The sequence below is a fragment of the Acomys russatus genome, chromosome 29 (genome assembly GCF_903995435.1).
Source record: "Acomys russatus chromosome 29, mAcoRus1.1, whole genome shotgun sequence".
NCBI classification, from domain to species: domain Eukaryota; kingdom Metazoa; phylum Chordata; class Mammalia; order Rodentia; family Muridae; genus Acomys; species Acomys russatus.
The window spans coordinates 5,511,006-5,535,992 of record NC_067165.1 but is presented as its reverse complement, the minus strand read 5'-3'; the positions used below and the strand labels follow the sequence as shown (position 1 = coordinate 5,535,992).

The window sequence follows — 24,987 nt, the reverse complement described above, 5'->3', positions numbered from 1 at the left end:
CACTTCGGAAGGGATTCACGAGTTCTCGGACTCAGAAATCTCATCTATTCTGGCACATAAGGTTTTTTCCCATAGAGGAGGGGCCAGCCTGCGCTCACCCACCCACCACTAAGGTGCTGACATCACAAAAATAAATGCTCTTCACAAGACCTCACCAAGGCCCAACAAGTCAGATTCTAGGTTCCATTTGGCAAAGGATGGCTTGCTATCACGTACATGCTTCAGGACCTGGTCCCAGCTGCCAAGAGCCTTGCTCGCACTTGACGTGTTTGCTCAACCACCTGTGTAAGACTGCCCCCACCCCATGCTCTCCTCTTCTCAGCCTAGCGATGCCCCTTCGTCCTCCAAGTGCTCCTCATCACAGCACTTGTCACACCTGACTGTTAATTCCTTATTAAATTAGCCAGCTGTCTTCTCAGGGATGGGGCAGAGCAGAGAAGATGCTGTCTCAGTGAATATTATTTGGGTAAATAAAATTCCCGCAGAAATGCTGCCTTTCAGGAATAGTTACCACATCCATAAGGTCAAACCCCAAGACTCTCGTCTTCCTCTAACTTCTCGCTAGGCCGCGTCCAAATAACCAGATGCTCCAACACGCATGTGCGTGTGTATGCACACAGCCCCATACATGTCAGGACACTGTGCCCAGGCATACCCCAGCTTGGGAACTGAGAATGCCTGGCCACTGCTGTTGCTAGCTGAGTCCTTGCTACCAAATGACTTAGGTAGACCACATGCCCTAGAGTCACCGGGCACGTCAGTACAGCGACAACCACCGCTGACTCTCCCCCTTATGACAACTATAGAGCCGTCTTCAGCTCTCTTGGGAAAGCATTATATGCCCAAGTACAGAGGCCGTGAGCAGAGTGGGGTGACTTCAGGAAGCTTTACTCCTGTTGTCACTCCCTGCTCCAGAAGGCATGAGGGCCATGCTTCAGAGATGGGGTGCAGGAAGGGAACTCAGTTCTCTGTGGACTGATGAGGCTGGTCTGTCTCTCCTGTTCTTGGCCCAGTTGGGCAAAGCAAAGGCTGCTGTTTATACTCAGACAGGCTCAAGGCCAAGGGGTTCTTGAATGAGACCCTTCTGTTCCACTGGCCCAAACAGTCACTGTCACATGGGACTCACAGGGGAACCAAGGGAAGCTGCGGACTGCTTGTGGAATCTGGGAATGGTAAAGAGAGGTAGGTGCTGCCCCTGGGCTGGGCGGAGCTGAGGATGACTGCGCAGAGGCCCACTCCCAGACAGCACGCTCCACTGCAGCGGAGTCCCTGGGCAAGCCTGAGACCACTGGCCACAGCTGAATCCTCTAAGCCCCCAGAACAAGAGACAAGCATCACAGAGCAAGGCCTGAGCTAGCTTGGGAGAGATACACTGCCATACGTCGTCATGTGCCTGCTCCCTCAGTCTTGCCTGCCAAACACAATGAAGCACGGAGGGAAGGGAGGCTAGCGACTAGGCTCGCAGCCCATGCTGACCCCTCCCTGTGCTAACTGCATCTGGGACGGTGCCAACTCAAAATCCAGTTCTCAGGCCCCCTCCCTAAAAGCCATTACCTTCATATCCTCTGCTCAACAAGCTCCCCCATTCCCTCCGCACCCCCCCCCTTCCATCTTCCAGAGAATTCCCAGTCTCCTATCAATACCCACCTTCACCATCTTGCTTTCCAGGCCAGAAGAAGAACACAAATAACCTAGCAGGCCTATAACCTAGAGCTCAACATTAGAACACGCCGATTGCCACTGCTGTCCCTTTCGCGGGGAAGCCCAGCGAGACACAGGAAACGACACGGCAGTGGGCTGTGGGAAGCAAAGCCGAGACCACACTGAACTCAGGGTGGCTCTGCAGCCCCTGCTGCTCAGCTATTAGAGGTAGGCAATTGGCCTTGGCCTGCGAGACACCCGGGATGCAGGCCGTTGAGAAGCAGATCCAGGGATAATGAAAGGCTGTGAACTCATCGTCACCTCTCTTCCTCCCATTCCATCCTCCTCCTTGTCTCGGTCTCTCACTTGAAACCATAGGGAAATCTTGCTCGTGCCCAGCTTTTGCACACGCCATGACCTCTTATCTACTTGGAACGTCCACTTCCCTGCCGTGCCAATGCATCTCTCAGGCTGCCCCGGGCACTGAGCAGACTGTTTCGACCCTGTGTGAGACTCCTCTAGATAACACCTTAGTATTTCTTAGCTGGCCTCAAGACTGGGTGAGAGACTTCCTTCCTGCAGACTTCTGGCTCCGAAAAGGCAAAGCAGGTCTCAGCGTCTGCCACATGTGATAAACACTAAACATCAAATGACTGGGGACACATCCCTTGTCTTTTCCCCTCCCTCTGGTAACCAAGGTAGGAGGCCTTTGGATATGCTCAGCCTGGCCCTTCTGGGGGGGCGGGGGATCCTCCTTCCTTAGTCTTCATAAACATGAAACCTCAAAGAACAGAACATACTTGCATAAGCCCAAATGTCAACAGGGGCAAACATAGCGTCACTCCTACAGATTCCTCACTCCCTGTCACAGTCTTGGTTACTGGAAGATGGGACCAGATTGCTGGAGCAATCCAAACTTGAATCCTGCGTCTGCTCCATTGTGAAACCTGAAACCCAGAGCAGCACACTGGGACCTGACAGATGACCAAGCTCCCTGATCTGTGGCAAAACTGCCCTCATGTGTGTTGTTTTCCTTTGATTTTTGTCTAATTCTGCTCACAGCCCCGGTCTCCACCCAGGATGAGAATTTTTAATTAACCCTGGACATAGGCATAGACAGGCCTTCAGAAACTCAATCCAGAGCTACGTAACAGGAAGGAGATGGAGGGCCCCTTGGCCCAAATACCAAGTCAAAAGCAGGGTTCCCAAGATGTCTGTGCCTTGCCTGGCTCTAGAAAGGGGCTTATAACCCCTGCCTGCCCCCCCAACCCAGGACTTGCATGGCTTCTGCTGCACCCAAGGGAGAGGCCTGTGTTTGTGAATCGAGTCCTCCACAGACACACACCTTTAACAGCTGCCACTCTCTGATGCTCTGAAGAACAGATCTTTAGCGCTCCCAGCACCATCCCCAAAACTCCCCAGCTTCTGTGAGTCAGAAGCACAGGCACAGAACCCCTCACTCTGAGGCTGACTCTCTGTAGACATCAGGGGAGACTGCTCAGTTCACCCCTCAACAAGCTCCTGCTTCTTTTCTTTTATGGCCCATCTTGCCAGCTCAGTGTCCTGCCCAAGAGGGGATGGAATTTTCTTCCTGGCTAGGCACAGACACACCTCTCCTGAGAAAACCTAAAAAAGGCTGTCCCTGGGACCCTCCTATCCCCTTCACTCTCACATAAACAAAGGATATACACCTAGTTCTGGCTTTGTAAGCCATACAACAGGACGCTCACGTTAACTGCTGCTCATGTTGCAAGGCTGCACAGAGCTCGCAAGGCCATGGCTCTGAGAGCCCCTGGACCAAATGTCCTATCACTTCTCTCCCGTGCCCTGACTACAACCAGGTCTGGGCACTCCTGGCATAAGTGGTGAGGCTACTTTTGGCCTTGCCCTCTCCCTTGGCCAGGCTCCTTAGAGTCTCCAGCATGCCTCTGGGTGCAGGTCAGGGCTTAGACAGCTGCCCAAACAGGTACAGCTTCAGATCTAATTGGCCTCTTGGTTCAGCCTTCTAATCTCATCAACGCTGCCTCCATCGTGCAGATGGAGGTCCTGGGTTTAATGCAGAAGAGCGGCATCCGGGCCTGTGTAAGCTGATCACATCCTGGGCGGCCAGAGGGGACTTCTCTGCTCTAGTTTTCTATCCAGCTCACCATGTGGACAGCACACACTCAAACTCAAGAGGCAGCCAATCTACAAAGAAAAGGATGGAGGCATTCTAGTAGGGGTGCAGAGCAGGGGGTGGCTGATGCTGTCCCTGAGACCACAGAGTGCGTTTACTCATGCCTCACAGGGTGCGTGCTCAAGCCCATGCTACCCAGGAGGTGCCTGCCCTTCTGGCAGATTTCAGACTCACAGCACCTGCCCCTCCCACCTGAGCTCATCCCACTCCACCCCCGCCCCCACCCAGCTCTCTGTGGCCTTGAGCGGATACTTCCCTCTGTGGGAAGGAGGCATCGGTAGGTGTGCTGGGAGGACAGCCAGCTGCATTTCATCTCTGTAAGAGAAGGTTCATCAACCACTCTCCCCGCCCATGCATCCCCTGCAAGAGGAGGAAACGCTATAAGACTCTCTTCAAGTGTATTAGAAAGGGTGAGGAAGGCCCGGCCCCCAAAACACCACAGCTGTCCTATGCAAACACCCCCGCAAATACATGTGGCCTCCTTCTCGATTATCTCACTTTGCCTAAAAATATCCTAAGAAAATAACTTGGCAGCAGTGAAAAATTCTGCAGTGGATCCAAAATAACAAGACACACACACACACACACACACACACACACACACACACACACACACACACACACACACACACACACACACACACACACACACACACACACACACACACACACACACACACACACACACACACACACACACACACACACACACACACACACACACACACACACCCGGGGTGTGATAGGGGCTCAGGGCTGCTGGGGCTTTATGCTTGGTGTCATGGATAGGTATAAGGAAAATAGCATTTTATAAGGGAAGAGCTCCATGCAGGTTCCCAGCCAGGCTAGCATGCATGCCTTGTCCAAGGGAGACGCTGGAGGAACGCCCAGCCGAGTACACATACACACCCAATCCCACACCCACTGAGACTCACTGCAAGACACTGGCATTTTCCACTTCACTTGCCAAGAAGGGAGCACCCTGCCCTACACGCTTGAGCCGCCAACCCCTGGAAACAAAGGTAGCAGTCATGGGGGTGTACAAATACAGCTCTCCATTGGGCCAATGTTGTGTGTGAGGGGGCTGTGGGCACGCCTCCCAACCACTAAATACTCCAAGGGTTTGGACCATCTAGGGTTCCTGTCATCCCCACACTACCAAGACATACACCTCGAGCCTGACTCCCCATGCCAGTCAGCTTGCTTGTCTTATTCCTGCTCTTTTCCCCAGAAGCAGCAACCCTGGATCACTAGCTTGCTCCCCAGTGCACCGAATCAGCCTCGGCGGCCCTCTGACACCTTGTCGGCATGGAGCCTGATTTGAACTCAGTTTTGGCTCCTGATGCTCACAGGGTCCCTTGCCCGTGGGCTGGAACAGGTCTGCAGGCTATCCCACACCCTGGAGTGCCCTACACTCTCAGCCTTCTCAGGCACCCACTTGATGCCCTTTTTCTCTTTCAGGTTCACATAACGCTGCTTCGCTAGGCAGCCATCTAAGGCAGCCCTTCTCCCAGGACTCTTGGGGGTCAGTGGCAAGGTTCCGCAGACACTATCAACACCAGCTGCAGCTGTCTCTCCCTCTAGAGCAGTGGTTCCCCACCTTCCTGATGCCGTGAGCCTTTCATACAGTTCCTCATGCTGTGGTGACCCCCAACCATAAAATTATTTCATTGCTATTTCATAACTGTAATTTTGCTACTGCTATGAATCATAATGCAAATATCTAAAATGCAGGATAGTTGATGAGACCCCCCCCCAAAGGGTCATGACCCACAGGTTGAGGACCACTACCCTAGACCAAGATATCCTAGGAAGCAAGCAGTATCTTCTATATCTCTCTAGCCTTGCTAAGAGTCTAGCACATTAAAGTATTTATTTGCAAAAGAAACTTCAAAACTCTCAGAACCCAATACCAGAAGGAGTTTATCTGATCAGTTCACATCAACACTTGAGAGTTTGAGACAAAGTTGGGTTACATAGTTCTAGGCCAGCCTGGACTAGTCTGACACTATCTCAAAATAGACAGACAGACAGACAGACAAGACAGACGGATAGACAGTCAGACAGACAGACAGGGGAGGGCAAGGGAAGGTGTCCTCAAGGAGGAAGAGCCTTCCTGAACTACTGTAGGCTGGCCAAAAGTCTCCAAAGATTACTCTCAGTTCACCAGCTCCAAGGAAAGCTACTCAGGAGAGGGCTGCCCTCCCCAGGGTTGGGGAAGCAGGGTGTCAGAGGCGGCCTGCAAAGAGCTGTTTGGGAACGCAAAAATCACATGAGTTGTAAGCATTGCCAGCCCTGGGAGTGGAAAGTCCTAAGTTAACTCAGCTCTGGGCCCAGCAGAGGTGCCAGCAAAGACAGGAGGAAGGCCCAGGGAGATCCCTGGCACACGGAGGCTCTCAGTAAACATTTGCTGTTGCACAAATGGCCCATTACAACTGATGCGATACAGCTTTGCACAGGCCTGTCCTGCCCAGGACACCAGAGAAAAGGAAGGGTTCTTTCTCCTTCGGGGAGGAGCAGTCTGGGAGAGCTTCATAGCGCGGTGACATCTGATCAGACACCATCTGTTATTTCTCTCTAATTGTTCCACATGTGTGAGATTTCTAGTCTCTAGTTAGAATGCAGGCTCCAACGCTGCCTACAGTGTCCACTCACTCCCAGGAAACTTTGTAGAGTCTTATGGCACATTTCTTTATCTCAGAGAAGAGCTGCTGCACCCTACTGAAGCTCCCCTGAACTCCTTCAGCAACTCAAACAGTTTCTACCAACACTTCCAACAACCCAAATGCCCAACGCGATAGGCATGGCTTACCAGAGGCTGACACCTCCGGGAACACTAGTGTCCACCGAGGGGTCACTGAGGAGCTTACACTTTATCTACTTTTGCTTTTCCTAACTCCTGCAGGGCAGAGATGAGTATTTCCACTCGACAGACTGAGAAAGCAGGGACTCAGGGGGGTCACTAAACCAAGGTCAGGGCGGACCCTCCTGTCACACTGCCCATAATAGTAATTTTGTGCCAATGGTTCCCCTTCAATAGAAACCTCACTAAGGACCATCTGGCCAGAAAGAATTAGTGCCCACTCACAAATCTCGTGTGAAAGAAAGTCACAGAAAACCATCAGCAGTCGCATCTCCTTCGGCTTAGCATCACAAACTAACCTACAGGGCACCGGGTTCCGGGCGGTGCTCCTTTGTACAGACCACACTGCTCCCTCCATGTCTACACTACGCTCCCTTTCAGCTCCACGGGGTCCTGACACCTCATCACACTCCATCTACAATGACACTTCCTGGGGGTCCAGAAGAATAGAAAGCTGAGTGCCACTGTCTCCATCTCCTGTTTGGATAATGGCCACTTCACAATTCTCTCACCCACACGGGGACGCTCTCTGCTCCTAAAGCTCACAGTCCTGAGCAGGCATCTGGGTGAGGGAGAGAACACACGGGAGGGGGCTGAAGAGCACACACAACAGTAAGCTCTAACCCAAACAGAACTAATCCATTCAGAGCCAAGTGGGGCTGAGCAGATGGGAAGCCAGGCACCCCACCCCACTCCCCCATCCTGGCTTCGGGGGGGGGGGGGCGGCTTCCCTGCAGAGGTATAATTATAAGGGGTGACCCAGCCACATGCTCCCGGGGCTGCCCTGCTCCCAGACACCCATGGTGTTGCCTTCATCTGGTTTAGCTTTAAAATCTTGCTCAGCCTCTCCTCCAAATCATATATGAAAAAGGAAGAATTTAAACAAACACCTCAGATTTGGGTCACTGTCTAGGGTGGGACGCACAAAAACTTTGTGTACCCCTCTCTGGAGTCTCTCAGGGCTCTGATGAGCAGAGGGTGCAGGCCCATATTCTGTGCCTGTTGCTCACCCCAAAGCAACACGTGTGTGAGAATACACTCCTAAGAGAATGGATATACATTTACTTACCTTCTCTAGCTTTGAGTATGAGAACGGGACTAGAGGCATCGCCAGTGCTTACTGGTATCCCACAGCACAGGTGGGGCTGTGCAAAATGTCTAATATATACTGGGTAGATGTGGCTCCCAACAAAGAACAATGTGCAGGTTGTGTCTCGGGTACCTATTTCCTTCTCTTTTAGACCCCTGAGAGCAAAAAACCTCCCATATGTCTCATTCATCGGTGCCTTCCAACACTTAGCCTCAGTGGCCACTCTTGCGGAACAAAGGAGTGACGCCTGGCCACTCCGAGAACAGAAAGACCCTAACCTAAAGGCGTAGTCACTACAGTAGAGATCAGCAGGGCTAAAAGGAGCTCAAAGACCAAGCTTGTGGGCAACAGAAGGCCACAGATCAAATCCACCTGGCCAACACAGAACTTAGACCCGGGCCCTGAGGCCAGGCCACACCCTAGCCACTGGGCCCTGGGCAGAGATCAGACTCATAGAAACAGTACCTGTTTCTCAGAAGGAGCAGCAGGAAAGACAAGATAAATGTGTGAAACAATTAGCCAACAAGGTAACTGCCAGGCTAACAGTATTATATGCTGATACAGTAAGGTACACACTGTACCACACAATTAGAGACAGGAGTGAGGTACACCGTGCTACACACCACAGGCACATAGGACAGAGGGCTCCAACCAGAGCCATGGGGTGCTGGTGCTGTCCAAGAGCGCAAAGAAGACTCCTTCACCCAGAGGCTCTCCTAACTACTGTTCCCTCTTCCTTGTTCCTGCTGTGGCCTGTTCTTATGCCAGACAACCCTTTATGCCACCCTAGTGCCGCCTGATAGCACCCACTTTGGTATCTAGCTCCAGAAGCAGAGAACAGATCCTGGCACCAAGGTAGGCCTTGGCTCAGTATTTTCACATACAAGGCCGCCAGGATTTCTCAGTACCAAACGCTCTAATAGGCGAAGCCTCTGCATATACCTTTTCTTTCTGCTCTCTGACCACTTGCAAGTACAGATTGCTAAGTGCACAGTGAGTATAGGCCACCCACCTAAGGTGCAGGGCTAAACAACCCCAAGCAGGCCGGCCTCTCACTGCTGGTCCTTCTTGGAAGCCTTGCTACATGGGGCTGCCCATGGGCACGCTCTGAGGGCAAAGTGTGTTCTGGCAGAGAGAAAGACACTGGCCAGGCAACGCAGATGGACTGGGGTACTGGGGTACATGAGAGAGGGAAGACTAGGCGGGGCTCCAGAGGAACAGGTCATTCTAGGCAACCTCCAAGTGTCAGGAGCAAGCAGCGAGAGGGCAACTACAGGTCACTGTTCATCCAGCCATCACCACAGCCAGGTATTGCCCTGGACTTGCCAGGAGGCAGGGGACGCCGTCAGGCTGGAGGCTGAGCAGGGTGGGCGCTGTCAATAATTACATTCACAACACCCAGAAAAACAACAGTGCCGCCACCACTGTGAAGGAGTGAACTCATGGGACTGCAGGCTATTTCGCCTGTTTGTTGTCATTAAGACAGTCTCAATACGTAGGCCAGGCTGCCTTCAAATCTGGGACTCCCCTAGTTCAGTCTCCTGAAATGTTGGGACCATGTACCGGCATGTCTGAGAAGGAAAGATCCCTCCCTCCTTCCCAAGGGAGCAATAGAGGTTGAATAGCAGAAGTCCCTTTGTTTCAGTGTAACTCTACGTTTCAGGGGACCCGGCACCTGCCTTGAACACATCCTAGAGGCTCAGATTTCCTGCTTTCAGATTCCATGGCCTAGGAAATGACAGCTTAGATGTGGAGAGCAGAAAATTCCCTTCCTGGGCAGCCACATGGCCACACATGCTCTTAGAACGGAAGCAAGTGTGTGTAAGTCTGGATGCTCTTGGGGAAGATGCGCCACAGAGGGGAAGAACCCACATGCGCTTCTCTGCCTAGCAGGTTTCTCTCCTCTGCTGCCACTTTCCCTCCAAGCCAGCTGCTCTTACCTGCAAACTGCTTCTATGACTGTCTTCTCCCACGACAGCTCACCAGCCTTCCTATGTGCCAGTATGCTGACCCATGTCCCAGTGGAACGTGACATATATTCCTCAGCACCCCTTCCCAAACTTACCCTTTAGTGTCACTGCCTGCTGGCACTCTTCTAGCCAGATTGGCAGCAGCCTGGTTCATTTCATATTTTCGTCGAGCCATCCACCCTTCTCCTGGGTTCCCATAGAACCAAGTCAGGCTAGCACAGAGCCCACAGGCAGGGGATGTGACACACAGGCTGCTGAGTAAGAATAGGAACAATACGGTAACACACTTTGGTTCAGCTAAGTCCTGGGCTGGTGTCAAAGGGCGCATCTACTTGTGGACCTGCAAGGCTGCAAGTCCAAACAGGCAGAGCATTTCAGGCCAGGACACCAGGCTGATAACTCACAGGTGCTGAATTACTTTAAACCAGCCTGACAAACAAACTGCCAGAGCCATCTTCATTCTTACCTAGGTCACTCCCGAAATGAATGGGGAAGCTATGTTAGGAGGCAGGGCCGGGACCCTGACACTTCTCAAGGACTGTCACTGGTTATTTTGTGGCACTGCCTACCTACTGTGTTTTCCGCTAGGACCACCAATCACTCCTGACTGCACCTTGCACCTTGGGGTTCTAAAGAGCAAAGATCAAACAGCACTCTAGCTGCTCCCCAGCTGAAGCCCACACTTACTGGCTGTCATCAGACCACACTGTGTATAGGCTTGCACACGTGTGCTGAGTGCGTGTGTGTGCATGTGAAAAATACATTTGGGGGGCTGGAGAGATGGCTCAGTGGTTAAGAGCACTGCCTTCCAAAGGACCCGGGTTCAATTCCCAGCACCCACATGGCAGCTCACAACTGTCTGTAACTCCAAGATCTGACACTTTCACACTAATGCACATAGATTAAAATTAAATAAAATATTAAAAAAAAAAGAAAAGAAAAGAAAAATACATTTGATGACATTCTCAAGCTTACCTCTACCCAAAAACCAGTCAAGTCTCACCAAAGATGTTCCTCAGTAACTACAGGAAAAAGAAGAGGATTTCTAGGACGTCAGGGACTCGTTCAAGGACAGTTTTGAAAACTCAGTTTTGTTTTCTCTTTTGGAGACAGGGTCTTATGCTGTGGACCTAGATAGCCTTGATTCAGAGATTAAGAGCACTGGCTGTTCTTCCAAAAGACTGGAGCTCAATTCCCAGCACCCACATGGCAACTAGCTCACAACAGTCTGTAACTCCAGTTCAGAGGATCTGGCACCCGCACAGAGCCATGAAGGCAGAAAGCCAATGCACATAAAAATAAATAAATCTTTAAAAAAAAAAAAAAAAAAAAAGAGGAAAGAAAAAGACTACTTTAACAACTTGTGATAAAGGACAATTTCTGTCTGGAGGCCCGTGCAGGACAAATATCACAAGCTTAGAATAATCTGAGACAGAGATGAAATGCTGGCCTGAACCATCACTGCAGCTGAGTTATAGTGCTCTTCTGACAAGCCCTAAGGGGCACACATGGAACGCAGCTCCACTGACTCAACAGAGGACAACTGTCGGAGGTACCAGCACAGGTGAACAATCAGGACACCCGACTGGAGCATTTACGATGATCAAGCTGATCCTATAATCTTATTAACACCACTCTTCTGCTGAACTGACCTGAGTCTTAGCCTGAAGGAGTCAGGCTTGAGCCCTGCCCTGAGGGCAGTCACATCCAATACCGAGCGGCGCGCTAATCAGAGCGCCCACACTGGATGGAGCTGGGTCCAGGCAACTTCGGCCAGCACAGACCTAGTTGGCATGGAAGGAGGAATATAGCCTGGTAATCTCCTCAGCACAGCTAGAGGGCAGAGTGTTGGCTGCAGACAGCCAGTCTTGCCTTCTGAGGATATTTGGGCAAATGCCCCTATTAGGACTTGAGGCCATGAGAAATGTTTTGTCCTTCACACACATATACAATGAGCCGAGAAATCTCCAGGCCATCAGAAAGTTGGCTTCTTTGCCACTCACTGTTGCTGACACCACTCAGGGACTCAAAGGCACTGGAGTGGCCTTGGATCTCCAACTCCCCAATTGTCCTGCACTCAGAAATAACCAAAAGCTTTAGCTGCTGCCAAAAAAGGGAAAGAGAAAGGAAAACCCCAGGAACACACCAAATCCATGTCCAGCTCCTTTAGCCCTCAGAACAAAACCCGCCGCAGGCACGCACAAAGAAGGGAGGCCAGACAAAGGGAAGGCCAGGTCACACTTGACAAAACAGAACTGTCCTCCATTAAAACGCTCTTGTTGCTCGGATGTTGGTGTGGGAAAGGAGGGGCTCACAACTCTCAAAACAAAAGCAGGACTTGGCGGGTGGGGAGGCCCTGGGCTGGCCCCTTCTCCCCGCACACGTCTGCGCCTTTGAATGCCCGCAGATCCGGGTCCAGGGCTGGCAGCTGTCTGTCATTATCTCAGCAACTCCAAGGGCCCCAGCACCAGGGAGCGTGTCCCGAGCAGGTGAACACCATCTGCCTGGCTCTGATGAGATGCCCCTCTTCGTGCCTGCTGCTGCCAGAAGGCTGTATGGCCCTGGGGAGTCACAGTCCACACACCCTCCTGGGATAAAGCTCCCCATCCTTGGTCACTACCTGGCATTTAAAAACACTGGTCCCCTCGGATAGAAATTTCTTAGGGCTTTCTGTTAGGAAGGAGGCGCAGAGTCGGGGACATAAGAAAACAAGAGTCTACTGACACACCTTCCCAGGGGCTCATTTTAAGGAAGGTTTTTTAATTGATCTATAAAGAAAAAGAATTTTTTTCTACCTGCCTTTTAAAAGCACTCCCTGCATTAGCTAAAACATTCCCAACACACCCTAGCCCATTTCCTCCCTCCCTGGCCCTCCCAGTTTTAATGGGGGGTAAGTAGCTCCCTAATGCTGCAATCTACAAGGCAGGGTGGGTCCAGACCACAGGGAGGGCGGCAGGGTGGGAAGCAGGTCTGCTGGGCAGAGCTCAAAAGGGGTGGACTCTGAAGATCTGCAGTTCTGGATCTGCCTTTCTCCCTCCCCTCCCCCCTCTCCTCTCTCCTCTCCCCCCCCCTCCCCGCCCCGGCCACAGACTACAGTGTTTTTGCTGCTAGGAGACTAAATGGCTGAGATGCCTACACCCTATGACAAGCAGATGACCCACCCCACTCTAAGAGGTAGAGTGACGTGACGGGTCTCCCCAGGAACACAGGTTAGGGTGGGTCTGGATTTGGGGGCAGGGGCATAATGGCACCTATAAGAAGCATGTGTCCTCATTCTTGCAAGGAGTATGGATGGAGACGAGGAAGGGACATGTTCCTACTGTCATTTCTCTGGAGCTCTCAAGCAGTAAGAAGTCTTCTGTAGCTGGGCATTTCCTGGGGTGAAGATCAGGCAAGGGGCCACCCCTGAGTAGAGAACTGGTCGTCCCAGAAGAGGGCAGCAGAGCGAAGGTCTGACAGTGGCCAGAGACATTGGCCGGGCCATAGCGTGCTTCACATGGCAACTCAAAATCAGAAAGAGTTCTTCTCCCGAACAAAAGCCAGAGAGAATGAGGCCACAGGCCCAGCGCCTGAAGGACCCCGCATGCTGCCATGCTCCCCAGACTCCCTAACTCGCAGGACCTGTTGTGGGGCTCATAAAGACAGTGAGCTTGGAAAGGGCTTGGAAAACAACAAAAGAAAGAAGCCGGCGACATAGGGCCCTAATCAGAAGTGAGTCAGCCAGCCCACAGGGCTGAGCCATCCCAGCTTCTCCACTCCCATCAGCAGGGCTTGGGGAGAGAGGCAGGGAGTCCAGCCACCGTGCTGAACAAGCAGGCCCTTCCGCGCCCCCAGCCGTGTTCAAGTTCTGAGGTCTTCAGGTGGAGGACAAGTTAAGTTACTGTCAGCACAAAAGCTGTAAAAGTAAGGCTAGCCAGATGCCTTGGTGGATGAGAGCATGAAGAATACACAAAAGGCTGGGCACGAACACCTGTGCCCCTCATTCCGGCACCGGGGATCCAGAGAGCTCCATATCTAACTGGTCAAACCACACACACACACACATACACACACACACACAGAGAGACAGACAGACAGAGATATCTAACTGGTCAAACCACAGGCGCACACACGCGCGCGCGCGCACACACACACACACACACACACACAGAGAGAGAGAGAGAGAGAGAGAGAGAGAGAGAGAGAGAGAGAGAGAGAGACAGACAGACAGACAGACAGACAGACAGACAGACAAACAGACATGCATACACACACCGGGGATCCAGAGAGCTCCATATCTAACCAGTCAAACAAACACACACACACACACACACACACACACACCAGAAGCAGAATGTTTCTGGCTAGCTAGAAACCCCATCTTAAGGCAATAAGGATACAAGATGGCAAACATCCTGCTCTGGTCTCCATATGCATGCCTACATGTGCACCTGTACAGTTGTCCCCCACTACGAGCACACACGTGCACCTGTACACTTGCATTTCTCCCCCCCCCCACACACACATACCCCATACATAGAGAACACAGAGGATGCCCAAGGCATCCTCAGGTCTGAGGCTCTGGAGACTCACTGACACCTACAGCTGCCAGCCCCACTTGGCATACGCCCATGGCTGACCAAAGTACCCACAGAGATGGGTCTGCATCTAACCCCTTGCTTTCTCTCTAGCATCCATGGAAAGCAGCAGCCCATTGGGAAAACTAGCACAGGCATCGGCTCTGAGCAGCGCAGCATGTCAAAGGGGACTGTGCAGATAAGTCACTATGCAGGGGTTGTGGGGGACTGGACGCATGCTCTTTGTGACACCTTCACAGCTCCTCCTTTGGTGTTGGTGCTATGTAGTAGGTCCCCAAAACATTTCATTTGCCTCTCCCCCTTCACATGCCAGACAACCAAGTGATTCTGTCTGACTGGGGAACCAGGTCTAGGCGGGGAGCTGGCTCAGCGGAGCCTCAGGATCCTAAGGGAGACCTGGTTACTGGCTCTAATTCTGTCTCTTGTTGTCTATCTGACTGGGCTCCCTCTGTCTCCTGTCTCAGATCTCAGCCACTTGGGTACCTCCTAGGTCTTAAAAGTAAAGGCCCTGCCACTCTCTGTCCTGGGGTTTAGAAAAGCTTAGCTCTCTGACCCTAACTCCAACTCCAGACACAGGGCAGAGGTGATGCTAGCACTTCACACTTCTCATGCAAGACGTGGGCATTGCCTCCAGGGCACGGGTTATTAGTGACACAAGCCGGAGGCCTACAGTTGGCTTTGGAGTGTATCCCTTGCCCCAGGTTCTAGCTGAGGAGCAGGAAGGCCCCAGGCAGAAGAACAAGCAGAGCCCTCAGACTATTAGAGGAAGACCCCAGGCCTGTGCTCCCAGCTGCCTCCCATTGTCCTGGAACCACAGGCGACAGCCCCCTCCCCCAGACCTTCCTCTGGAGAATAAACACATCAGCGGGATTGATTACCCTGCAGGTCCCTGGGCAGCTGGCTCTGGCCTGCATCTGGAGCTGATGTCTGTGCCGCGCCTCACCATTGTCTAGGATGGCTCACGTCCACACATCAGAGCTGCCTCTCCTGCTCTAACCCTAGTGCGACCCCAGATTCGTGTTTGCCCGTCCAGTGGACACTTCCTGCTTGAGGAGGGGAGAAAGGCTGAAGTACATACGCGTCGGTCATCTGGCCTGGTATGGACAGGATGTCCCTTCCCATCCCAGCCCCTCCCTGGCCTCCCACCTAGGTCTGGCTTTCTGAAGGAGGTTGAAAGTGGATGACATATTTCCAGGAAGTTGAACCCTATCACCTGGCACCAGAGGGGAGACTCAGAAGGGAGAGATAGCCTAGTGGTTACCGTAAGGTGCTCGGTTACAAAGTTCTGTACCATCTCCAACAAGGTGGGAGCTACAGGTCTTGAGGCCTGGCAGTCCCTGGCATGGTCAAGGAGGTTTGATCTAAAATGCTGGGCTCAGGCAGGAACTGTGACAAGAAGGGACAAAAGGGGCAAGGGACACACTCCAAAGCCAACTGTAGGCCTCCAGCTTGTGTCACTAAGAAGTGTGAAGTGCTAGCATCACCTCTGCCCTGTGTCTGGAGTTGGAGTTAGGGTCAGAGAGCTAAGCTTTTCTAAACCCCAGGACAGAGAGTGGCAGGGCCTTTACTTTTAAGACCTAGGAGGTACCCAAGTGGCTGAGATCTGAGACAGGAGACGGAGGGAGCCCAGTCAGATAGACAACAAGAGACAGAATTAGAGCCAGTAACCAGGTCTCCCTTAGGATCCTGAGGCTCCGCTGAGCCAGCTCCCCGCCTAGACCTGGTTCCCCAGTCAGACAGAATCACTTGGTTGTCTGGCATGTGAAGGGGGAGAGGCAAATGAAATGTTTTGGGGACCTACTACATAGCACCAACACCAAGGACAATCAGAAAGAACTCCCCACTTCACTGAGCCATCGGGGCCACAAGGAGAAGGCCCCACTCGATTACATGCTGTCACCTGAAGCACCATGGCCATGAAGCTGGCACCTCACCTGACAGACTCACAGCACAGAAGTCACCTAGACGGGAAGGGAGAATTGCCAGGACAAGAACACTGAGGATAAGAACACTGGGAACTTAAAGCCCTCTAGGTTCTGCTGTAAAATTACTTTCCCAAAGGGTATCTGTGGAATCTGTGGGGCTGGGTCTCACACCAGGATGAGAGGAAGCTGCCCATTTTGTGTGGAAAGCCCATGCAATCCAAAGCTACCCAGGTACCAGCGCTGGCTGAGATGCAGGGGTCTCGGGGGTGGGAGTGGGGGGGGGGAGGGGGGAGCAGGAGCCTAACCTCCCCTAATAAGCAGGAATGGGGGAAGGGAGTTTAAAATCTCAAGAACAAAAGAAAGGCAGAGCTTGTCACTCTGGCCCTGATCATCCATGGCACCCTATCCAGCCATCTGTCACATCATATAGAAATTCCCTGTGTGTGATTCTGTCTGCCTGGAGAGACTGCTGGCTCTTATCCACTTCCCAGTCCCCACTGAGCCTGGTGCCCAAGAGGCCCCATAAATGCTGTTGAACAAAATGATGTGCCAGGGTGGACTAGGACCTTGGTGGACAAAGCCGGCCCTGGGGTGCTCACTCATTCCTCGATAGTCAGGCTCTCTTGGCCACAACTTTCTTTTGCCACCTCTGAGAGCACAGGCAGCCATCTTGATCCTGCACAGTGGATCAAGGTCACCTGTGGTCTGCCTGTGGCCCCCTTCTTACTTAGAAGTTGGGGAAACAGAAAGAGTTCACTGCACATCACTTGGCACCAAGCGGAGCATGAGCAGGCAATACCATGCTGGGAGGTTAGCGCAGAAAGAGGGGAACTTAGAGCTGTAACTATATGAACAGCTATAATTTGTTTATCATGAGCAAAAAACTTTTCAAAATGGAAAAAAAATTCACTTCAGGTAAAAGAATAGTAAAAACATAGTCACTTATTTATGTATTGCCCGTGTTTAGTATAAATTAAGATCACCCTTTGAAAAAAATACCTTGGCAAAATAATTCAAGGGTCTTGAAATGAGCCCATCCTTTCCTCGTTCAGTTAAATTCACTTCTTGGAATTTATCCCAAGGAAACCATTGAGAATGAGATGTTCACAGTGGTTTTGTTTAGTGTTAAGATGGCAGGGAAGGGGCAGTGGGACCAGACAATAAGGAAATAGCTCAACAAAACCTTCTGTGGCCATTAAGGTGCAACTGTGAATAGCTGAACGCAAGCTTATCCAAAGAAAAGGCATCGGCTCACAGTCACAAGTGTAGGAACGGGGAGATTGCCTTCTACGTCCTCAGCTTTCTCTGACCTTGCTTGTGAGGAGACAGCTAGCCCTGTGTCCCCATCTTCCAACCCACCTGGCTCAGAGCCCCCCCCCCCCCCCGGCCAGGAAGTGAAAAAAGAGATGAGAGAGGCTCAAACCTAGGCGAACAAACACGGTTTCAAGGAGGGTTGCCTGCCACCTCCGACAATGACATTTACCAATGGGAGCCTTCTGGGAGTATGCCTTGGTCTCTGTCTCTCTGTCTCTGTCTCTCCCTCACACACACTGCGCACACAAATCCATGCACATAACTGAGAGCCACAATTTCCAATGTACAGACAGATACTCCATTCAGTTCCCTTACAGCAGTCCTGGCCAACTTTCTACCCTAACCAGCCATCTGGGGCTCAAAGGGAAGGTGTCAGATTGATCACCAGGGTAGGATTAATTTTTTTTCCCCCTCCTTCTTCTTAAATCCCCTTAACTGAGAAAGCAGCTTGAGCCAATTCTGCCTTTCTCACAGACACCAAAACACCAAGCTATAGTCACACCAGTTCATCTTCACACCCCCAGAGTTCTGGGGTGGGGTGGGGAGGGGGGTGGGGAGGGAGAGAGCTTTCCAAGCAGCTCTGCCGAGCCTGCCATCCAGGGAAGGAGCAAGAAGCACAGACTTGCAGACAGAGCAAGACTGCCAGCAGAGGGGCCACCGCAGCCTTCTTGCCAGGCTGGAGGTGGCGACACCTCTCGGGCCTCACATGCTGTCTGATATACTGCTGCTAACAGCACACACAATACCCTTCAGCTGTCCTGACGGAGAGACGGGGCGGGCAACATGCACAATGACCCCCGTGATTCAATCTACCCCTCAACCACAGTGAGGAGGTGTTCTAATTCTGCATGTAAGCAAGTTGAAACCTGGAGACAGCACCTCACCTGCTGCAGGGCACACCCAGCAGGGCAAGGGCCAGGGAGCAACCAATCAGCAAGCAAGATGGTGCCATTCTCTGTGGCAACCCAGAAGTCAGGGCTGTTTCCTTGTCCCAAACTGGCAGGTAGAAAAAGCCAGGCTCCAAGGAGCTGGGTCCCTTCTCCCTTCGAGGTGATGGGCCCACCTCTCAGATCCAGGGTTCACGTCCGGCAGGCCACACGCACGTGCATGCGCACACACGGTTCCCACTCCATCACACTGTTAGAACAAGACCACAAACGGCACACGCTCCCAGCTTGCCTTTCACCTGACACGGACACTGCTCGCGCACTAGGAGCATTTGCTGCTGTTGGGTGGAGAAGAAGGGAAACCACGACCAGGGCGAACTCCTCTCGTGGATAAAATTCGCAAACATGTTAGACAGAGTAGCCACAGGAAAGAGGCTCTCCTGAGGGAAGAGAAAGCCCCTGACACAACCCACTCGCCACACACCCTCAGCCCCACTACCTATACCACCACTGTGGCCCTCGCTCTCCTTCCCAGGAAAATCTGTTAATGATCAACCCTCCAGGCTGGCGCCAGCTTCCAAGAAGACAATGACCACCTCCAGGAAAATGGCCAGAAGCAGGTTTGGCGCTAATTTATTGGGTTGTTTAAAAAAAAAAAAAAAAAAAAAAAAGGTCCTGAAAGAAGAAAGAGGAAAGTGCAGCTAAGACATGGTATTTCCGGTATTTTTATTCTTCTTTTGTTGGCCTCTTCTCTTTGAAAAAGGCAGGTGGCCTGGGTGAAATTCTAGGGACCAAAGCTGGCTTCAAACTCTTATCTAGAGTATCTAGAGAGTCTTCACCACTCCTCAGGCCTGGCCAGGAGAAAGGCTCGGCTGGCTAGCAGGCCCCTCTACTATGTAGCAACACAACTCTGCATACCGCTTTCAGGACAGCCACTTGCTTCATACCTGGTGAGAGGGGACAAACTTCAAAAGTGAATTGGGTTGTCCCTGCCATTGAGGGCGTCCAGTGCGGTGGGGCAGGTTTGACAAAATGCTAGTGTTTCCAGATGGAAGAAACTAAGTCAGATGAAAGAAAAAATCAGTTTCTGAGATGAGAGATACTGGACACTTCTAGGTTTAAAAAAAAAAAAAAAAAAGATGCAGAAGCAGGGAGGACTAGCTTCAAAGAAACCAAGGAGAGGGGTGAGGGGGAACAGGCCTTAAGTTAACACTAGGGACCTGGCAAGTGTCAGGCACTTAGGAAGTTGATGCAGACTGTCCTGCAGGAGACTCAAGAGAGACAGGCCCTGACTTCAAGCAAACAGGGGAGGTACAGAGAGAACAGAATGCCACAGAAGCAAGCTTGGGAGTGGGGGGGGGGGGGGTGCTGTCTGGAGCTCCCTGTGGCCAGTATGGTGCATGGCAGACATTAAGCATTCAACCAGTGACTCTGAAAGGGAAGCACAGGAATATAAAAGAGTGAACAGTTACTCTGTTTGAGGAGGCAGGAGGGGGGTAGGGGGTGGGGGAGAAGTAGCCTGGTGACCAGCTGAAAAAAGAAGCCAGTCCTCTCAGCAGGAGCAAGGGTTACACCGGGCAGAAGGAAGCTCACGTGCAAAGGCACAGTAGCGGACCGAGTGGACTCCAAGGACACCTTCTGCTCATGCTGGAGAGACGGGCGCTCTGAGCAAAGATGCTGACCACAGGCCCTTAGAGACCCCAAGAAAGGGCACAGAGGGGGCCCCTCGGGATGGCAGATGCGGTGCAACGGGGTCGGATCACTCTGGCAGCGGCGACTCCAGCTTCGACATAAGGGAACTAAGGACAAAAGCGGGACCATCACTAGGGCTGGAGAGATGGCTCAGAGGTTAAGAGCACTGGTTGCTCTTCCAAAGGTCCTGAGTTCAATTCCCAGCACCCGCATGGCAGGCTCCATGCCTGTAACTCCAGTTCCAGGGGATCCAGTTCCCTCACAGACACACATGCAGAACAAACACCGATGTGTGTTCAGCCCTTGGCGTGTCCTAGGCTCCTTGCCACACACCCATGGTGACCTTGAAAGCTCTCGGCACTGCAGGAGTAGCCCGCAGAGCTATAAGTGTCTCCCAGATGAACCTGCATGAACAGCAGCACGGTTCTCGGGTTCTTCTCCTGTGTGGGGTGCAGTGTGGGGAGTAGAGGAATGGGTGTTTGACCTGCAACATGCAAGCCAAGAGGGCGCATGCTACCAAAGCGTGGGAGGAAGGCCCTTCGAGCACAGCCGTGCTGCTCCTCAGACCTGACTGTCTTCTAGGTGCCCTTCTGAGAACTTAGGACAGGATGAGCAACACAGGGTTCCGAATCATCAGAGTCAAATGGACGATGAATCCTCGGCAGTGGGGAATGGCGAAGAGGCCTTAGCCAATCAGGGAAGGTGGCTGGGCGAGGAAGGCCATGTTTCCCCGCAAGGCTGGCTTGCAGAAGGGAAGTAGGAAGTGCTCTGAGAAGGGGTTAGATTTAGCACTCCACCCTGGCCATTCCAAATTCAAGACTGGGAAATAAGTAGGTCTTGGCCTGCCGTGAGCACAGGAGACAGGACCCTACGGCCCTGACATCAACCTTTCAAGAGGGGCTGATTCGGTTCCCAGTCTCTGCTCGTCCTCTTGTCCCTGCCTGTGGCTGGGCCAGGCAGGTCACGTAGGAAAGGGCAACAGTGCAGCAGTTTGTAGCAGGAACCGGAATTGACAAGGACTAGAGAAATCCCACTGAGCTGAGGTAACCACCACAGCCCCGCCTGTCAAGTTTTCTGGTGTGGGTAAAGCTAGGAGGTTCTTCCAGGACGAAAGGCTGAATCGTGCCAGCTATCCCTTTTCTCTGCATACCACTCAGCTGTCCCTGCAGCACCAGAAAGCCCCCACAGGACCCTCAAGGCAGATTACCCTTCTGTGGTCGCCACCTCACAGTATACCCACTTACCACAAACACCCAAGGTGACACTAAGTTCCACAAGGCAATCGCCTGGCCAGGTCACATGGAAACACAGGGCATACACTGCGGGAATGCGGAAGGCAAGCTCTCTCCACCCACACAGAGTGGAGGAGCAGACGGACTAGACTTGGTCTCCAGAGGTCTAGGACAACTGTCCCTGACCTGAGCCAAGGAAGGCTCAGGAAAAACCAACAACCTACTCCTACCACAAGGGTTAAGGCAGCCGGTAATGCTGGGCAGCCTCGGAAAGGTCGAGACAACATCCAACACAACGCAACCACCCGTGAGGGTCACTGGTCCCCAAAACTGTGCTTCTATAAGCAGTGTTCAGAAAGTCTTATTTAAGAGGGGACACACCGGCTCTCGGATGCATCCTATTTGACATCATGCTAAGGGTGGGGGCCCCACGCTAACCTGAATGGGAAGACCCCCTGTTCTACTAGTTCCTTGTGAGAAAGACAGGTAGAGGTAAAATAAAATCCCATAATCTTTGCCTTCTGCAAGGAACAATACTGGTAAATAATTCCGCTATTGTCATAGACCCCAGACCTATGATTTTCAAGGGACATAAACAAACAAGCAAACATGAAAAGACAGAAAAGGCAGGCATGCTGGGACCATCCTAGGTGGGCAGAGGAGGAAGAAGTTACAGGGTCTTCCATTCTCTTTCCCAGCTCAAAGGCTCAATGATCTAAGACAAGCTTCTAGCACACCAAGAAGTACAATGGCCAGGAAAGTAAAGAATTCTAGGCCCTAAAACTGCCTGGAGGGTTTAATTAGCTTTGTGAAAGACCAGGAGACACACAAATAGTAAGTGGCTTTACTGGAAGGGGAAAGTAAACAGCTCAGAAAACAGGCAGATGGAGCCACAGCCCCTGGCCTCTCTCTCTCTCTCTCTCTCTCTCTCCATCCCAGGACCCCTCCAGCAGGTCGGCCTAGGAGCCAAGTCCTAGAAACCAGTTCCTCCAGCTAGACAAGATGCCAGAGTCCTGCTTCTAGAAGGAAGGAGGCTCCCCATCTTCCCTAGAAGGTGGTGTTCCCGCTTCTGCCCTGGCCTGCTACCTAGAGCTTCTGCCCTGGCCTGCTGGCTAGACCCTGTCCCGACAGGCAGGCAGTGCTGTTCCTGTCTCCGCTCCCATGCTACTGCCTCCAGGCAAGCAAAGGGCAGGGAGGAAGGTGGTTGGCTTGAAAGCTGGTCTGCGTTCACCTAAGAGCTAAATTTCCCTGTCTAGAGCTAGAAAGGTCTGGCCCTGGTGTGAGCAGCAGGGCTGTTTGACCCACACAGGCTCTCTCTATGTAGCCCTGGCTGGCCTGGAACTCACAGAGCTCTCCATCTGCCTCTGCCTCCCGTACTGATGGCATTAAAGGCATGCACTGCTGTCGGGTGGCTGCTCTGCTTCTACTCCCTTAAAGCGAGACTGAAAAGCCTGTTGGGGTTTGGGGAAGGGCTGAGAACCAGCAAACCGAGGTGTCTCCCTCATCAAGTTAGCTCAATGTTAAGTGTGGTATAACCTTTGGATCTGTGTGTCCTCTTCAGATAAGGCGGATGAAATGCCATTTATAGAAGGCCATCATGCACCAGGGTACCCTAAGCATTTTACAAAAGTCATCTTATTTAATCTTCAAGCATGTGTGGAGAATGGACTGTAATAAGCCCCACTCTACAGATGTACAAGGCAGGAAACAGGGTGAAGCCTCCTGCCCACAGTTAGTGACCTTGGCCTCTTAAAGCACTGTTGACAATGAATGAAGTTTTCTCCCAAATGCAGAAAGCCTTCTCGTCAAGGAACCATAAAGTCGAAATAGACTCTTTAGTGGGGTTTTGTTCTGGTTTGGTTTTTGGTTAGGTTTTTCGAGGCAGGGTTTCTCTGTGTGGCCCTGGCTGCCCTACACTCGCTTTGTAGACCAGGCTGGCCTTGAACTCACAGAGATCCACCTGCCTCTGCCTCCTGAATGTGCCACCAGACCCGGAGACTCCAGTCTTTGAGGCTGGACTAACCCCCTTTACAACAAAATCATGGTGGTGCACACCTTTAATCCCAGCACTAGGGAGGCAAAAGCAGGTGATTCTCTTTGAGTTCAAGGTCAGCCTGGTCTATATAGCAAGTTCCAGGCCAGCCAGAGCTACTCCAGGTTTTGGGAGTAGCAGGTTAATGGCTGGGTACTAATGGGGCCTTGATGTGTCCTGCTGAAATGTTTTGAAAAGTTCTATGTGTAAGGGCAGTGGTCCTGCTGTGATTTAGTATGCTGGCTCCTGAGAAGTGGCAGGTCCAAAATGTTGGTAAATCTGCTAAGTGAGGTGGTTTCTGGAGGGCGGTTTTCTAGATGTATGGCCTGATGTGTTGCCAAACTTCCCGAGCTAGCTAAGCCCCAAAAGTGAAGACAATGGCTGGGCTAGCGAAAGTACATCCTGAAGCAGCAGCAGGGGGGTCCTGAAACAGAAAAGAACTGGATTCTGGATCTTTGGCCTTGCACTTTGGTGCGAGAATGAGGCTCAGAATGAAGAAACGAAGCTGGTACTCCCCTGCTCCATGCCCATCTTATGAGAGTGCAACGGTCGAAAGGGGACGGGACCATAGCCTTGCAGTAGCATGAGGGCCACTCCTGCCCTGAGGAGTCTCCAACGCCGTATGTCATTTCCATCACATTGCTGCCTGTCCCTTCTGATCCCTGTCTGGTCCCACAGGCGAGGGCTGTGCTTTCTCTAAGAGCCACGTTAAGCACAGGACAGTTTGGAATCCCATTTCTCTGTCTGAAGCATCACTCACTGGCTTCTCTGGGTCCCATTGACACTCACCTGAATGATGAAAACAGGAGGGGAGGGGCGAGACACATCCCCAGTGCCCAAGGTGTCAGTCAGAGGTATCCCATACTTGGTCTCCATCCCTCCTCCCAAGATGAGACAATTCCTTACGCTGTAGCTCCCACTTATGTGAAAACCTGTATCAGATCAATTACGGTGCCATCGCTCCCCATTACCTCTGCTGAGGGATTCAATTATTGGATTAATTTATAATCTGCCCTCTTGGTTGTTTTTTGCCTATTGTTCTTTTATATGGTGGGGGTGGGATGGGGGTGGGGGGAGTCACACAGAAGCAGAACTTAATCAAACAGTACAAAAAGGCATGTGAATTTTTCTCAGTGCTGACGTCAACGCATTAGAGGACCTGCTGTGTTTTCCTCTGTTTGCCCCACGCTCCTCTCCACAGGTTGAGATCCCTAGAACCATCTGTGGACTTAACACAGTAAGACAAAGATAATCAAAAGGTGTCTCCTGCCCAACACCAGCAGGTTATGCTCGCTCTTGGGCTGATTGTGCGGGCAGAGCCCACCACCGACCTCTGATACTTTTCCAATCAGTGTTGGGCTTGGTGGCCTGGGCACTAGGAGAAGAATCCTTTTGGCAGGGACCAGGGATGGTGGTGGCAGCGACAGCAGCAGCTCAAACTCTAGTGTCTCCCTCCTGGAGCCAGGGTAATCTGATGATCACAGTGGATAATTAGACTCTCTTATCAAAACAATTAGCGGATGAATGAACAGCCAGTCCCATCTCTATACAACTGCTCCACGCTGCGCGGTAATGCGGGGGAGGCAGA

General features: G+C 52.0%; 1 protein-coding gene across 4 annotated transcripts in view; it reads right to left on the bottom strand.

Annotated features, from left to right (window-relative positions):
* Ssbp3 (single stranded DNA binding protein 3) overlaps positions 1–24,987 on the bottom strand; it is a 141,138-nt gene that overhangs the window by 48,150 nt on the left and 68,001 nt on the right. The gene's annotated exons all lie outside the window — the stretch shown is intronic.